This window comes from Camelus ferus, chromosome 27 (genome assembly GCF_009834535.1).
Source record: "Camelus ferus isolate YT-003-E chromosome 27, BCGSAC_Cfer_1.0, whole genome shotgun sequence".
Taxonomy (NCBI): Eukaryota; Metazoa; Chordata; class Mammalia; order Artiodactyla; family Camelidae; genus Camelus; species Camelus ferus.
This window is the reverse complement of record NC_045722.1, coordinates 4,885,875-4,900,498: the sequence shown is the minus strand read 5'-3', so window position 1 is coordinate 4,900,498 and position 14,624 is coordinate 4,885,875. Positions and strand designations below refer to the sequence as shown.

At 50.5% G+C, this 14,624-nt stretch overlaps 1 pseudogene; it reads right to left on the bottom strand.

Annotated features, from left to right (window-relative positions):
* Positions 1-3,926: 3,926 nt before the first annotated feature.
* LOC102507329 lies at positions 3,927-13,953 on the bottom strand (annotated as a pseudogene).
* Positions 13,954-14,624: the final 671 nt, after the last annotated feature.

Below are 14,624 nucleotides of genomic sequence, written 5' to 3'. Positions count from 1 at the left end.
TCTTTCTTCTTTTATATGGTCTGTCATTAGGTGCATAATGTTTATAACTGTTATATATATTCTTGCTGTATTGAAATTTTTATTAATATATGTCCTTTTTTGTCTCTTGTAAACTTTTTTGATTTAAAGTCTGTTTTGTCAGATAGTAATATAGCCAGCCCTCCTGTCTTTTGGTTACTATTTGCATGGAATATCTTTTTCTGTTCTTTCACTTTCAATCTGTTTGTGTCTCTGATCTCAAGTAAGTCTCTTGTAGATAGTGTATAGTTTGGTCATGTGTTTTTATCCATTCTTCCAATCTGTCTTTTGATTGGAGAATTTAATCTATTTACACTTAAAGTAATTATTGATCAGGAGGGATTTGTGTCACTGTGCTGTTTGTTTTCTATATGCCCTAAGCTTTTTTTGTCCCTCATTTTCTGCATTCCTGTCTTTTGTTGTTTAGTTGATTTTTTTTTTTTTTGGTAATGAAATGTTTAAATTCCTTTCTCATGTTCTTTTGTGTATATTCTGTAGCTATTTCCTTTGTGGTTACCATGGGGATTATAGTTAACATCTTAAAGTTATAACACTCTAATTTGAAATTATACAATTTTAACTTCAAAAACATGCAAAATCTCTGTTCTTTTACAGCTCTGGCCCCACCTTTTGTGGTTGTTGATGTCACAAAATGACATCTGTATGTATTGTGTGCCCCAGAACATACACTAATAATTCTTATAAATGCATTACTTTCTTAAATCATATAGGAAACAAAAAGTGCAGTTGGAAACCATTGCTGCAATAATACTAGCTTTTATAATTGTCTATGTAGTATTTATATTGTGATCTTTCTTCCTCCATATGGCCTTGAGTTCCTGCCTAGTGTCCTTTCATTTCATGTTGCAGGACTCCCTTGAGCATCTCTTGCAGGCCAGGTCTTGTGGTTACGAACTCTCTCAGCTTTGGTTTATCTGGCAATATCTTGTTTCTCCCTCCCTTTTGAAGGACCATTTTCATGAATATAGGATTCTTCACTGATAGTTGTTTTTTTTTTTTTTTTTGTAGCACTTTGGATATATTGGCCCACTTCCTTCTTTGGCTCCAGATTTTCTGGTGAGAAATCTCTGGGTAATCTTTCTGAGGAATCTGTGTGTTTATTTGCCTCACTCTTGCAGCTTTCAAGATTCACTCTTTGTCTTTGAAAGTTTGGTTATAGTGTGTTTCCATGTGGATCTCCTTTGAGTTCATCTTACTTGAAGTTCATTGAGCTTATTGGATATTTATATTCACGTCTTTCATCAAATTTGTGAAGTTTTAAGTCATTATTTCTTCAAATACTCTGCCCCTTTCTCTTTGTCCTTCTGGGATTCCCACGATGTGTATCATGTCCACTTGATGGTGTCCACAGATTCTTTAGGCTATGTTCGCTTTTCTTCTATTCCTCAGCCTTAATAATTTCCATTGTCCTGTCTTCAAGTTCACAAATTCTTCTGCCTGCTCACATTTGCCTTTGAATCTCTCTTGTGAATTTTTCATTTCAGTTATTTTACTTTAAGCCCCAGAATTAATTTTCGGTTCCTTTTTAGGTTTTTCTATCTCTTTATTGATATTTCCATTTTGTTCACACATCGTTTTCTTGATTTTATCCCATCTTCCTTTAGTTCTTTGAACATCTTTAAGACAGTTGTTTAAAGACTTTGTTAAGTATATTTGCCATTATGTCTTTTTTAGGGATGGTTTCTGTTGATTTCTTTTTTCCTTTGAATGGGCCGTACTTTCCTGTTTCTTTTTCTGCATTGAGATACTTTTTGTTTAACACTGGTTATTTGAATCTAATAATGTGGTAACGCCAAAAGTCTAAGTCTCTCCCTTCTTCAAGGATGTTTTCCGTTACTGATTTTCTTTAGAGAGTGTGTGTGTGTGTGTGTTTTATTGTTGTAGGCTGTCTATGTGCTGAGGATCAGCCTGAGGTATAAACTTAATGTCTTCTTAGTTCTTTCCTGAGCCTTTCTTTGGGGTATGCACAGTCCATTTCTAATTTTCTCATATTTGCAGTTGGTTTTGAACATCCTAGTTTTCCAGTTGTTTTTGAATATCTGGCTCCTAAAAGGGGAAAAATGAAAAATGAAGAGGGTGAAAATGTTGCCAGCCCTCTATATCTCCTGGATGTCACTTCATCAGATGTGGTGGGGTTGCAACAGTGCAGGGCTGTGCAGCAGCAGGGGCTGCGCTCCTCTTTCTGCACCTCTGTGAGCAGAAGCCGCCGTCAGCAATCCTAACTGAGCTCCAGTATTTGGAGGGCAGCGTCCTTCTACACACCCTAGCTCCCACGAGGTTCTTTATGCTATTTTCTCTCCTTTTGTTCACATTTGAAAATTTCAAAATTAAAAGAGGGTTTTTTTTAAATTAATTTTTGAAACTCAGACACAAGAAACCCATTAGCCAAATACAATAAAAGGATGTTTTAAGATTCTTCATGTGAACATCCATCTGAAAAAAGAGACAAAATAACTAGACTGTAAATGATGGACTGCCTGGAGATTTGATGATTTTAAGGAATTATTATTCATTTTACTTTTTAGGTCTTGTAATAGTCCTGTGCTTTTGTTCTTAAAAATCCTTATCTTGAAGATATACCTCTGAGATACCCATAGGTGATGTTATATGAAGCGTGGGGTTTGAGTAAAATGTTCCAGTTTAACCGAGTGTGGGGAGTACGGAGGAAGCAAGGTTGTCTATGTGTTGATAATTATTGAAGATGATAGTGGAATTGCTCTATTATTTTCTTCTATGTAGATAGAAATTTTCCACTAAAGGAGGTAAAAATATTAATTTAGATGTACATGTGTGTAAATTTATAAACAAACAAATCTTTATATCTATGTATGTATCTGCCTAGATCTTTATTCCCTTTCCGTATCTGACCTTCCTTCTGCCTGAAAGTGCCTCTTAGGTCTGCTAGTGACAGATTCTCTCAGTTGTTATATGTCTGCAAATACCTTCATCTTGCCTCCTTTTCTGACATATATATTTTTTTCTGACATGTATTTTTTGCAATGTCTTGAACTAGAAGCTACAGTCATTTTCTTTTAGCCCGTTGAAAAGTTTGTCATTCTGTGGTCTGATTCCTGCTGTTTCTGTTGAGAAGTCAGCTGTCAACCTAATTCTTGCTCCTTTGAAGGCAAGCTGACTGTTTCCCTCAAATTCTTTTAAGATTTTTAAAAAATTGTGTTTGGTTTTCCAGTGTTTTACCATAATGTATCTAGGTGTATAATTTTATTTATCCTGCTTGGAATTCATAAGGCTTCAGTATTTAAAAAACATTTTCAGTCATTATTTTTTAAAATATTGCTTCAACCTCCTTACCTCTTTCCCCTCTTTGACTCCAGTTAAAGGCATATTTGACCTATTCATTGTATCCTCTGTATCGCCTGTTCTCTCTTCTGTGTGTTTTATTCTTTTGTCTCTCTGTGTTTAATTCTTTTTTTTTTAATTGAAGTGTCAATTTACAGTGTGTTAGTTTCTGGTGTACAGCATAGTGATTCAGGTATATATATACATATTTCTTTTCATATTCTTTTTAATATAGACCGTTACAAGGTATTGAATATAGTTCCCTCACGTTTAATAATGAATATTTTCTTCTGACCTGTCTTCCTGATCTTTTTTTTCTGTAAAAGTTTACTAGTTTTCTCTGCAGTTGTGTCTGATTGACTGTGAAAACTATACACGGGGTTATTAGTTATTATGCTTTTCTACTTTAATTTTTTTTTCAAATCTGTGCCATTTTTTATAGTTTTGTGGTCTTTAAAATTTTCTCAGCCTTTCATCTTTTTGTGCATAGTAAGCTTGGATGTTTTTTAGTCTGTGTCTGATGACCCCAATATCTGGACTCTCTGAGAGGGTTTCTTTTTTTCTTTTCCCTCTCTTTTTTATAACCATGCCCGACTGGCTTGTTTATTGGAGAAGAGGGCATGGAGTTAACAATGTGAAGGCAGTTGGGAAGAACGTCTTCCCCTCCCATACATACCCACTGTCCCAAATGAAAAAGAACCAACTACAAGAGAGCAGCTGAGACAGTGACTGGGGGTCGGGGAAGGAGGCCTGGAACTCAAGGGAGCAGAAGAGACTGTGCATGTCCTGGGAGGGCCCAGAGGCAGCGTCTGCATGAGTAGCATGAGCACACATCTCTGTATCTTCCACGTAGGTCTGTACAGATGTGCAGAGGTACGTCGTCACTCTGCCCCTCCTCCCGCTTCTGCTCTGTGCTGCTTGCTGCAATCCCAGCTCCTCTTTCCACAGGAGGACGGACGACAGGAAGAGGGAGGATGGGCAAGCCATCACTGCACTGCAGTCAGATCCGTATCCTTCAGCTTCTGAACCTTCTGTGCTATTGAGAGATCCTTTAATGTTCAGTGAGTGCCTGCAGGTACTTCTGCGTCTGTTCCAGGGTGAGCCACACGGCCGGGTCACACATTATCTGCTGCACCTCAAGGTGGTCATGGCCCATCCCCCCTTCACATCTTTTGGGCTGTTGTGTCGGTCTGGCTGGGCCATCACGTAGCGTCAGTAGCTGTCTGCTGCCTCCATACAGTTGGAGTTCAGGTCTGGTGCCTTCTGGTAGACTTTCACGGCTTTTGTGTAGTCTTTAATCACTTCTGTGGCAGCTGCTTTCCACATGTAACACTTGATGAAGGTCGATTCTAGCTGGATATAGTCCTTGAGTGCCCCCTGAATCTCCCCGAGTTCGCTGTAGCAGGCAGCTGGATCGCTGTAGTTTGGCATCTTTCAGGTCCAGTTTGATGGCTTCTGTATAAAGCTTCCTGGCCTCGGGATAGTCCCTTTTCTGAAACATTCATTGCCTTTGTTCTCCTCCTCGAAAGCCAGGCCAGGGCTTATGCAGGCCAGCTGCTCTTGCTCCTTCAGGATTTTCTCTTCCTATTGGCATTTCTTGAAGACATCTGAGGGCCAGTGCTCTGCCAGAGACTCGATGTGGAGATGAATGGCATCCTTGTACTTTTCTTCTTTGAAATTGAAGTTACCAGTTCGAGCATAACCTTTGGCAATCTGTCGATAGTCTTCTTGGCCCACTTCAGTGGCGTTCTCTCAAAGCTCCTGGCGTTCAGTGTTGCACCCTTTTCAAAGTGCACGGCTGTTTGATGGGCCACGTCAGTCACGTTGGTGGGGTCCAGGCCCTTGGCTCTGCCATAGTGGCTTCAAGGCTGTGTCGAAGTCTGTCTTTTTATAAGCATCATTCCCCAATTCTTTTTCTTTCAGTGTCTGCTTCTTCTCTGGTAGATCTTCCATTGGCTCTGGATGGGTCTCCTTTTTGGGAGGAGGTGGTGGTGGAGGTGTTGCAACTTCTTCCTTCTCATCCGCACTGCCCAGATCCACACCGAGGAGGACACTGACAGCAGTCACGGTCGGGGAGTTTGCAGTTTCTGCCCAGTCAGACAGCTTGTCTCACAGTGGCTCTGGCAGTTCCCAGCAGGTAGGATCAGTGAGCCACCTTGTCCTGGGGTCACTCGCCAACTTCTGGCACAGTTTGGGCATGTTGGAAGCATTTATGATGTTCCTCTCTGCCAGCCAGGCCTCCGTATTCTGAAAACTCTGTCTGAGCTGAGGATTGACTGCTTTGTGTTTCAAACCCTCCTCAGAAGTTCGCTTGACTCCTTCAAATTGGTTTAAGGACTCAGGAGCTTCTGCGTTTCATGAAGAGCCCCAGCCCCAGTCCGGCCTGAAGTCAGGGGTTTTGCAACCACCCTCTGAGGGCGTTTGTGGTCTCGGTTATTTCTGCCAGCTCTTGATTCGCATTGTCCTGTCTCCGCCTGTGCCTGGTTGCCTTAGCTGTGAGTCAGACATTTTTAAATACTAGTTTGGAGAATGTTTTGAGGATTAAGATCATGTTAGCTTCCTCCAGAGACCACTGCGTTTCCCTGTCCCAGATACCTGGATTCACTGGCAATTCGAGATCATTTTAATCCAGTTTTAGGGACTGAGACTCAAAGCTGTGCTGCCATCTCTGTGAAGTGCAGCTTACTTCCAGGTCACCCTTACTCCCACAGTCCAGCCTCTCAGTGTCCCGACCCAATGGCCGGTGGGTTTATAAGTGTCAGACACACATCCTGCCCCAAATTTTGGCAGGCCCTGGACTCCAGCTTTTGTCTCTGCAGCACTACCTAGAAGCTGCTCAAAGTACCAGTCAGTGTCTCGGCTGCCTTTTTAGGGCTGGGAACACCCCCACGTGAGAAGCGGCTCTGCAGGCCGCGCGTGCCGCGCTGGGGCTCTGTCTGGGGGGGTTCTTCACTATTGTGTTGACTCTCTGATACCTTCAAGCTGATTTTTGTTTTTCTCCAGCCCGAGTTTTTATTAATGGTAAAAATTGCACAGCTTTCCCAGTTTCTTCCATGGTTAATGGGCAGTTCACACTGCCCACTCCTCCTTGAGTTGGGAACAAAAGCACGGAGGTGGGAATGAGCCTGGAAAGAATGGGGGTTCCTGTTTAGCTGGAGTAGGGGGCGCTTGTTGGGGAGACATGGAGAAGGGTGAAGACAGGAAAATCATGAAGGGCTATGAGCCCCTAAGAGTGTGGGCTTCCTGAAAGGGACGCCTGTCCTGATGACCCCCTGAGCCTCCGCTGAGTGAGCCCCTCTCACGTCAGCTGAGTCAGAGAAGAGGGGCAGGCCTAGTTTCTACCCAGTGCAGGTGTAAAGTCGAGGCGAGGGCAGCGAAAAACAGAAAACCCCAAATAACAGTGGTTTGAATAAGATGGGTGTTATTTCTCTCTCACACCAAACAAATCTGGAGGTGGGCAGTCCACAGTTGGTCGGGTGACTCAACAAGGGGGCCCCAGGACCTTCCTTCTTGCTCCGCCATCTTCCACTCATAGCCTCTGCTTCATGGTCCAAGAACTTGAATTCCACATTTCAGTCAGCAAAAGGAGAAGGACAAAGAGTAATACCTTTTCCTTTTGAGGGCATGCACCCTACGTCCCTCATGGCACTTTTATCCTATTGGCCAGAATTGAGTCATATGGTCACACCCACCTACACGGGAGGCTGGGAAATACAGTCTTCATTCTGGACCACCCCTTGCCCAGCTAAGAACAGTGGATACTATTAGTAGTGAAGGATAGGAGAAGAAATATTCAGGGACAATTAGTGGTCTCTGCTAGTGCCCTCCTCTTTCCTATCCTGTCCTCTCCTCCTCCAGGAAGCCTTCCCTGATATCTCCAGTACTTACTAAGCCCCACTTCCTCTGCTCCACAGCTCAGAGAGTCGGACCACTGTAAGGAATTCTTGAATAAGAAAAAAATATATTGGATGTTTCCAGTAGAAAACTATGCATAGTTTTGATTAGAATACACTATTCTGGTGCTCTGTATGTTTAAAAAAAAATCTCTTTTTTCACAACTGGTACATTGTAGATGATAGTAATGCAAGATAATTCTTTTTTATAATCATGCAAATAAATTGCACACTGGGAAATTAATTGACCACCCCCCACCCTGGCCAATGGAAAAAACCAGTTCTATAACCGTTTGTAAATTTATTTAAACATTCCTTTATTCCATATAAATTAAGGCTTCTTTGAGTTCTTTAAACTGATTGTATCATCTGCCTGGTTCCCTCGTTAATACTGAGTTAAACACAGTCTTGAACATATGTTCATTTTTTATCTATATAAGCATCATGGTTTCCCCTCTTTTTCACCTTTTGACACCACACACAGCCTAACTTGGTAAGGCGGGGAATCCAGCCAGAGGTTCTAGCAGGACAGACGCCAGCCTGGGCAGAAAAACACAGGCAAAAATGGCGCTGGGAGTCAGACCCCTGACCTGGAGGCCATGCCTTTGGAGATAAAGGGCAGGTAAGGGGTCAGGTTTCCTACTTGGGCACATGACTCCCAGGGAGGAGGGACAGGCAGCAGGTGGGCAAAGGTGGGCAGGGGAGAGGCAGGACGGCCGTCAGTCTGCCTAATTCCAAGGGTACATCTGCTTGTCCTTGCTTCTGACAAGGGCTCACGGAATCACAGAATGCTTCTGACCCTGTCAACCTTGTTGGAAGAGATGGGGGTGATGTCCAGGATACCTGGATGATGGGGCAGTGGGCAGGGCTGTAACCTGAGACCTTTCCCAGATGCTGGGGGAGCCTTGGCTGGGTCCCTGAGCTGGGGAACTGGAGGCTCCAGAATGTGGCTGGATGGTGGGGGGATGGTTCTGCCCTCCCTCCTGTGCGGGAGCTGACTCACCTGTATACCTTTGCTAAGGCTGTTCTCTGGGCCTAGAGCACCCTCCCTGGAAGCACCATGAGGCGGGAAGGTGCTGTTTCCTCTCTCATACAGCCTCCCCTGGCCTTCCTCAGAGCCAGCACATGGCTACCTCAGCGATCACTGCAGGGCATGGGGAAGACAGGGATGCTGGGCTGGGGAGTGGGCCAGGGCTGAGGTCAGCAAGGCAGGCTGGAGCCAGCGGACAGAGGTCTCCAATGTCCATGGAGAATTGAGAATTCTGCAAAGAGTGGAGAGGGTCCTGGGCTCCCCCGCAGTCTTCTCCCCATTCCTCCTATGAGCCCCCCATTCTGTCCTGGTCAAGTGGCTGCAGCCCTCAGAGCATCATAGCAACCCTTCTCTGAGGACCCAGGTAACAGATGGGGGCTTAGGGTCTGGATCTGGCAGGCACTTGCCAAGGGGCACGTGGGGAGTGTAAGCTCGTCCCCTCCAACCCCCGCCCCTGCTCCCCCCACCACTGGAGGGTTTGGAGCCCGGAAGAGAGAGCCAGGAAGGGGAGGCGAGCTTTGCTCCCATCTTTGCAGCTGGAGAGGCCCTACCTCTAGAAGGTACTTAGGCAAAGCTGAGCATCCGCTGGCCCCACTGCTACTGGTGTGTCTAAGCAAATGTCTGCCTGGCCAGCCCTGGGGTGGCCCGTCCTGTTCCTCCCCTTGGGGTCCCACCTTGTCCACTGCTGTCCGTTCTTTCTTCTGGTGCTGGACTAGGGACACAGGATGACCCCCAGTGCTCGCCCCCTCTTCCTGCCCCAGGAAGCCTAGCAGAAGGCAGGCCTGCAGAAAACCACTGCCTCACCCCCACCAACACAGAGTGAGGGGCCCGCTCTGTGCTCGGCTGTGTTAGGGAGCGGGCGTGGTGGGGTGCAGAGCCCTTACACAGCTCCACCTGAGTTACCGCCAGGCTCTAGACAGCGGTCCCGTCAGGGCTGTGGCGCTCAGGGGAGGAGGGAGGCCCTGGCGTGGGCTGCATGGCCGGGGAAGGTCCTGGTTGAGGGGCTTGAGCTGGTCCCTGAGAAGAGGAATAGTGCCCAGCCCTCGGCGCTGGGTCCCCATCCTGTCCCGGAGGTTGTGAATCTTCTAAAAGTTCTTTTACTGAAATCCTTGATCTGAGGCTTGAATTCACACTCAGTTTATTTCAGGTATTAGGACGGGTTATTGCAGGTTGGGGTGGCCATCCTGTAGCGGTGCAGGGGAAGAGCAGAGAGCGAGCCCGGGTCTAGCCCAGTTCAAATGCGAACTTCAGGACCAACCCTGTCCTAGACTGAGCCCCCACCCTGGCCGTAGCCTGAGCCCTGATCTAGACATAAGCTGAGCTGGGATCTCCAGTTCTTAACTGAGCTTTCTCTGTGAAACTCTTCTTCATCAGGAGGGGTTTGGTGGGAAGAATGAGCGTGTGCCCAGCTCCCAGTACTGGAGCCTGATCCCAGAGCCCTTGCCTGCTGGTGCAGAGTGGCCTCAGGCGTGGTTCTGTCCATCACCCCCTCCCTGTCACTGGGAGCTCTTGCACTGACCACCGCTGCCAGGCCAGCCTCAGTGCTGAGGGAATCTTTAGCTGAGGTCCGGGTCTGCCAGGGCCCTGCCCCCCGGCTTTGGCCCCAGCCCACCCTGGCCTGGAGGGGCACTAGAGATGAGGACCCAGTCTCCTGGGCTCTGAGTGGCTTTCGCTCTTGGACTGGAGCCATGAGAAAACAAATTTTCCTCGCCCTGAGGTGCCTGGGAAAGGGGTGGCCCTGCCAGGTTGGGCGGGGGTTGGGCAGAGGGCTCTGGTGTCGCTTTCAGCCCCGGCTCTGTGGAGTCAGAGGCCTCCTGGCATCACCAGGTAAGACCTGGGCATCCTGGGAGCACAGGCAAGGGAGATGGAATGAGGTGCCAGCGTGGGCTGGCTGGCCTGGGGGATGGGTCACGGGCCAGGGCAGGAGGGGCTTGTGGAAGAACAGGTGAGAATGGGGGCAGTGAAACCAGGACCGGCAGGAGGGCATCCACCCCACAACCTGGGGGGGCCCGACCCTTAACCTCTTCACCCAAAAGGAGCTGGGGATGCAGGTGGCAGCCTCTGAGTGCAGGTTTACAAAGCAAACGAGCCATGATCAAACAGTGGGTAAAGGGCTGGGCTGAGGGGTTTGCCTGATCCTGGGATGACGTGTGTCAGGGTGAGGTGAGGTGGTGGGGAACGGGTTGGGGGAGGGGTGCATCCAAGTAGGAGTTGCTGGGTGGTGGCCAGAGGCAGGCAGGGAGGGCAGGAGTTTCCAGTCTGATTTCTTGCTGTGAAGGGTTCTCCCCTTAAGGGGGTTTCTGTGGCTTGCCCATCCTGAATGACCTGGAGCAAGTCACTGACCCTCTTGGAGGTCACACACAGGCCAGGAGCCTGGTGGGAAAGGCTTTGAGTTGAAAACTTCATATGGCTGCCGTGGGGCATTGGGGTGGGGCTTTTGGAGCATGATCTGAGCCCCAGCCCGGCTCCCTGGAAGGCACCAGACACCCTCTTCCTGCCCTCAGCAGCTTAAAGCTTCTTCAGGGTGCCTGGCCCTTCTCCTGTGTCGGAGGAGCATGGGGAGGAAGGGGGGTGAGAGGAAGGCAGGAATGACTGCCGCAAGGACCAGGAGGGGGCTGTGGTTGAGACCCCACACCATTCTGGGTCTGCCCAGAATGCCCATCTGCAGGGAGACTCAGAAAGAACTCCTCTACCCAAAGCCCACCCACCTCCACACCCAGTATCCCCAGTCCAGGTCTCGGACCAGGATGGCACATGGGCCCAATGTAGTGGGCAAGCCTGGGGACTATTCTGATCTGCCGTCCTCCAGAGTCCCCTCCTAGCCTGATGGGCTAGGGTGGGGCTGTTAGGATCACTGCCCTCCGCTAAGTCCCATCCCACCCGGACACAAGCAGGGCTCCCTCCCTCATCACAACTCTACCATGTCTGCCCCCCACCCACCCAGACCATTGCCACCACTGAGACCCTCCCCGCCTCCATGAAGAGCACCCCACCTCACATTTGCAGACTGGACAGACATTTCACTCTTCTTCAGTAGCTTTCCAGGCCTATAACCTCTCAGGCTGTGGGGCCGGCATGTAAGGTCCCCATTCAACAGAGTCCACAGCCCAAGAGGAGAAGGGCCCTCTGTGGGGTGGGGCAGCAGGGGCTTGCCCCTGAGCTGCAGGGCAGAACTGTGGAAAGGGGCCAGGCCAACACAGCTCAGGAGGTAGCTGGAGGCTTCAGCTAACCAGAGCTCACAGCTGGGCAACTTTCCTTTCTTGAAGGGGGTCTGAGCGGGAGACTTCTGTCTGCCACCTTCCTGTCTGGTTCTGGAGGCTTGGGAACCTGGGCAGGAGCCTTCAGCATGGGCGGGCAGTGGCTTCTGGCCCCTGGGATTCTCCTGGCTGGTAAGTGGAGGTGCGACGAGCTGGCCCTGGGGGAACCTATCCCAGACCTCACCCACTCACCTGGGGGACTCCCATAGCTCCCACATCAGGGCTGACCTTCCTTGTCTTCGTGTAAGTCTGGCTTTGATCAGCTCTGGGACAGGGCCAGGACCCTCTCCTAAGTCCCCCAGGCATGGGGTTCCCTGGGGGCACTCAGCGCCACCCACTTGGAGGAACCTGGCACGGGGCTGGCCCCCCATGGGGCTTAGTGAGCCCTTGTAGACAGGTGTGGTGTTAAGGCTGTCAAAGATGGGTTGCTTCTCCATCCCCCAGCTCCTCCCCCTTCAGCCCTCAAGAAGCATCCTATTCTGGGAAAGTGATAAAGTAATTGTCTTGTTCCCTCAGTAGAGTGTTGAACAGCACTTCCCAGCACCCTTGAGTGGCCTGGGTGTCACCGCAGAGCCTTCCCTTGGGGAGGGGGTGGAGCTGGCATGGGAGAGGAGAGAGGGACCCTTGAAGTATGCCCCTTTACCCTCACAGTCTCCCTTTCTGGGTGGCAGGGCAGGGGTCCCCTGTCTCTGGTGGGCTAGGATCAGAGAGGCGGCTTCTGCCTGGGGTAGCTCAGTGGTTGGGGACAGAGCCAGGGGCAGGGTTTGGATCTCCTCAGGCCCCTAAGGAGGGAGGTGGCAGGGAGAGCAGGTGTCTGCAAGGCTCTGGGCCCATCCCACCACACAGAGCAGCTGGCAGAACAGGCTTCTGATTTGCAGCTGTCCTGGTGGTCTCGGCTTCTGCTCTGCCCCTTCCTTCTGCCCACAAAGACCTGGGCCGGTCTTCCTTGGCCTCTGGCCCATCTGCTTTGCAAGGTAGCAACAAGAAGATACTCACGTCATTAAACTCCTTGGTGACAGCCCTTGCTGGAGTTTTTCCCTCAGTTGAGAGTGCAGGAGCCCAAAAGGGAAACGCAGAGGCATCTAGGATCCAGGAAGCTCTTCTAGGCTTGCCCTTGGCCTTGAATCTCCACTTGGGCCAGCCTGCCCCTTTGGGAACTGCTGGTGCCTCAGGCAGGGCCACACCTGGACCAGCTCCATTGACAGTGGCTGAGCCTGCAGCCGACAAGGCCTCCAAGTCCCAGCCAGTGTCCTGTGTGGCTGGATCTGCAGAGGAGAGCTTGGTTCCTGGGTCTCCAGAGATGGTTGCTGTATCGCCATGGCAGGCTTCCAGCCCATGGCGTCTTGATGTGGGGCCAAAGTCCAGTGAGGTCCTCAGGTTGCCTGTGACAGTCCGTGCTCCTGCCCCTGCAACACTGAGGATATCTGTCACCTCTGGATCAACCAAGCAGCTAGTTGGAGCACCCCCTCCCCCCACTACTCCTGCACCCACATCTGGATCCCCACAACCGCCGGCCTGGCCCATGGGCAGGCATACCTTCAGCCCCAATGCCTGGAGGCCGTCTGCATCAGGGGCCAGCAGCTTGGGGCCAGGGGCCTCCCTACATCTGACATTGGCTCCAGCGGCCCCAGAGAAGGCCGTGTCCTCAGCACCCCAGGGTCCACTTGTGTTTACATCCATCCATAACACGCTGGTTGCCACAGCACCTCTTCTCCCTGTAGCAACAGGGTGGTCTGGGCTGGACACGGCCTCCACAGCCCTCACAGTGGGTTCAGGGTCACCCAAAAGTGGTCTGGCATCCAGCCTGCGCCCAGGGCCCAGTGGTCCTTCAATGTTGCCATTGCCCTCAGTGGCACCCTCTTCAGGGTTGTCATCAGTGTCACTGCTACTGTCATCCTTACCTTCTTTCCGATCATCTGCACCTCTGTCTTCATCAACATCACCATCACCAGTCCTGTCCCAGTTTCCTCTTTCACCACCAAAGCCAGAACCTCTCTGGATGCTTCTGTGTCTATGCTCCCACCCACAGGCACAGGCCTTCTCTTCAATGTCTCCAGCATCCCACCTGCCATGCCACCCCTAATGGTTACAGGGACAGCCGCTCTTCAGTGGACAGTCCAGGCCGGGCAGACGGTCCCTGCCATCCCAGCCCGCTTGAAAACCTTCTCCCTTGGATGTGCCTTTTGCCTTCCCTCTGGCTGCCTGGGTGTCCTTGGAGGTGCTGCCTCCACCCAGTCATCTTCCCTGCCTCATCCTGGCCAGGCTGTCTCATTGCAGGACTCAGGATCCCCCTCCCCAGGACCCAGTCGTGTGACCTGCTCCTGTGGCCTTCAGAATCACCAGTGAAGCCGTCTCAGCGGTGCTCAGGAACCCTGCCTCCCTGGAGTACCAGCTGCTACGTGAGAGCATCCGACACCAGGTTGGCTTCTTCCCCCATCCGCTGAGGAGTGCTGACCCCAGCCCGCCCCACCCCACTTGCCTGTGAGCACGTAGGCCCTGGCGCGCCTCTGTGCTTTGGCACGTGCTGTTCCTCCTCCCGGGACCGCCTTGCTGCCCTTGTTGCCTGGAGAAGGCTGCCTCCTCATAGACGCCTCCCCTGGTGGCCGCCTTTCCCACACTGCACCCATCCCCAGCCTGCTGCTCCCACAGACCTCAGCCCTCTGAGGGCTGCCAGTTAAGGGCCGGGCATCCACAGGGCTCTGGCAGTGGTGAATGAACAAAACCCACCCTGTGCCTCTCCTCGGTGTGGGGAGGAGCAAGTGGGGGGCAAGGTGGGAGCCCAGGAAATAGAAAACTCCCTTGAGTTGCTCCAGCAGGAAGGGGGAGCCAGGCAGAGGCCCTTCCGAGGAGTGGGTGTGGAGAGAGGACCCTCCCAGGATGACCTGGTCCCCCCAGGGAATTAAATGGGGATCAGTGTGTGGCCGCCTTCTCTGCACGAAGTACCATCAGGAACAAACAGGCTCTCAACAACCCTCCCACCCCCCCCCCCACCCTGCCCCCACCAGCAAGATGAGAGTTCCTACAGTCCAAACCAAACCCTCCTCCTGCCTCAGAACCATGGACAGAGACGTGCCCTGGCCTCTTGCCTGTCGTCTGTCATTCCAGGGG